The sequence below is a fragment of the Mus pahari genome, chromosome 8 (assembly GCF_900095145.1).
Source record: "Mus pahari chromosome 8, PAHARI_EIJ_v1.1, whole genome shotgun sequence".
Taxonomy (NCBI): Eukaryota; Metazoa; Chordata; class Mammalia; order Rodentia; family Muridae; genus Mus; species Mus pahari.
In genome coordinates, this window is record NC_034597.1 from 95,268,176 (window position 1) to 95,271,425 (window position 3,250).

The following is a 3,250-nucleotide window of genomic DNA, read 5'->3' on the forward strand; positions in this document are numbered from 1 at the left end:
TCAGGCAGGTATAAATTTTAAATAATTTTATCATGTGATTTTAACAAAACAAATTGCAAGACCTTTTGTAGTGAGAAACGTGTGGTGTTCTATTCAAAGTCTGAGCAATCACTTTATTTTTTTAAGCATGTTTCTTCCTTAATATGTGTCCCATTGAGTTGGCAAAGAATTAGAAGCACAGCTAGTGATGGTTCATATTTGAAGGCTATTTTGAAAAAAAAAAAAAAAGCTCAAGCTGCTTTTGAATTTAATATTGCTTTTCTTTGACAGAGAAAAACTTGATGATTACTGATTGGTACATGTTGACTCTCAGTTAACCTGAAAAAGAAGGCATATCAGTTTTATAATGAGAATTAATAGAGCACCTTTACGATGTATAAGCAATGGACCGTTGGGATCACTGGACATTTGAGCATTTATCATAGTAGAATGGATAAAAATCATCAAGATAAATTAAGCCACAGAGGACACAATTGTTTATCATCATTCTAAATTACTTAAATATTAATGATTAATATACTTTATAAGGAGTGTTACAATAAAATATAAAGTGAGCAATTTTTAAGCGCTGGTTGATATCAGCTTGTTTACTGCATTAGTCATACATAGATACATACACTTGACAAAAAAGTAGGAATTTACATAATTACCAACAATATGAAATGCCATTTTCATTAATTGAAAATGTGGTTTTAAAATCTCAAGCAAGAAATAAAGTGATTCTAACTAAATATACATAAATATATGCATTTTTACTTATGCAATGCTATCTCAAATCTTCCAGCAAATGGTTTTGACATAATTAGAAACAGACTGAAAACAAATTCATTACAGAGAAGCTTGCTGACAGCCAGAACAGAAAAAAAAAGCACTTAATATTATAACAGGGCTCAAAACATCATTAGGGAAATTTCCACCACATGGAAGAAAATGAAACTCGATAAGAAACAACGATTAGCCAAAGATTTAACATCTAATGAATGGTGACTATGAATCTACTTGTGTCTTGTTTTGCCTCCTCCAAATTTAAGTTTAAATACTATCATGTCAGATTTTGAGTAATGAGGTTTTATTCAACCTGCAGTGTGATCCTTTACTGAGACTTTTTCAGAGTAGATTGTAATTTTATGTATATTTCAGGTGAGCAGAGAGAATTGTACTCTAATCAGTTTATCTTACTGCATTCAAGTTCTAAGGAAAAAAATACACTTTTATGGGTCAGAAAAATCAATGTTTTGTAATTCAAAGTGATGTCATATATTCATTTTCATCCATCCTTACTATCTGTCAGTATTCTCTCTCTTTTTTTTTTTCATGAAATTTTAAAGCATACTTTAGTCCAGTAATTCTACAAAATCTTATCATGTTTGAAATATAGGTGAAACTCTCATATACTTGAAGGTAAAGGAATGATTTGGGGGCATTTCTATAAGATTCTAGAAAACCTTAAAGAGTCAGTCATTGGAAACATGGATATTAATAGAAGTTCCAGTAACATCTAGGAAATGAAATAGGAAAACTTAAGATAATATTTCATTGTCATAGACGACAGGTAAATCATGAAAACTGGAGCCCTCTAATTCAGAGTTCTGACCCCTTTGGGGGGTTGCATACCACCTATCCTTCATATACGGTATTTATATTATGATTCATAACAGTAGAGTTAAAGTAAAAATGAAATAATTTTATGATTAGGATCACTACAACATGAGAACTGCATTAAAGTGCTTCAGCACTAGGAAGGTTGAGAACCACTGCTCTAACAAGAAATAATAAGGATGCTTCTGTTGAGGTTGCAGGTCGCCATGAGGAACATACAAGCTATAAGAAACTAAAGGAAATCTGATGATTATTATAAAACAAGAGAGCTTCTGAAATAATAAATAAGTGTACACATACATATATGGAACGTTTCAGTATCTCTACTGACTAGATAAACATTGATATTTAGAGGACCGCAAAGCAGGGTGTATACCCTCCATCTTCAATTCATTTTCTCAAAGCTTGTTCAAAAATATGGAGGGTAATGAGGGGACAATGTGAAGAATAAGGACAAATCTTGCACCACAATCATTATTCTAGCATACATTTTTATAGGTTCTGTTGGTATCAGGACATCCGAAACCCATGACATCATGTTGGCGATACCTGAACACATGTTGTCAAGGCAACAGCCACCAAATTCCCAGAATCCACTTGGCTCATTGTCCACCTTTACCTGTGATTACATCGTCACCCATATATAAAGAAAGCCCCCCTCTCTCTTTCTCTCTCTTTTCTCCCTTTCTCTTTCAGCTGCCAGCTTGCCCCCTCCCTCTCCCAATAAACCTCAGATGGCCTGGTTTGGTCCTTCGGAAGCTGTGTGACAGGTCAAGATTATAACAGGTTCTATACTTTAGAGTAAGTTACAGCTTGGAAGAGAGTTAACACATTTTCTATAAATACCCTCTGGTACTTGTTTTAAATAATCATAATAAGAGCATTTAACAGAGAATTTGTCACAATTGAAATGATTAAATAATGTAGAAGAAATTACTTACGTCTTCTTTCTTTAAAGGCTCTGAATGAAAGGTAAAAAAGGTAAATGCATTTTAAAATGAAAATGACTGTTTCATTCTTGAGGTATTTACTGGATTTTTCTCTTAATAATGAATTGCATAATCATTGTTATGACAATTATACAATTAGGGGCTTTTTAACACACTGGATCACTTATGAAAAAAGAATCCTGTACCTATGTCTTTAGTATTTTGTAAAATTAGGATTGAAATTTGGGAGAACTCATTTCTATCCACACATTTACAGAAATTATTCTTGGTGTAAGAACTTTCGTCATCAATAATGCTCTTCTATGCCTTGCTCCAAAGTACAACAATGGTGTGAATTGTTCCCAAAATTGCCTGAATGTGTATTAGAAACATGTAATTTATTTGATTGTATAGAGGTTCAGGGGCTGCTTGGAATATCAGAACAAACCATATTTGAATATATTAGAAATGCAGGAAGTGTAATATTATTTAACATTTATGTTGAACTAAAAGAAGTTTTCATTAAGAAGTATTTATAAGCTCATAGGGATGAAGTGTAGACAAAGTGGCTTAGAAACACATTATTTCCCCCCAGGCTTAGGAGTGTGAACAATTAGTTCCATCTGATAGTGTTAATGTGAAGGCTAGGGGACTGTTCAATGCCTGGGAAGTCGGATCTACCTGGAAATGTAAGTTGCCAGGGGTAAGGCTTTGAGGGTTAT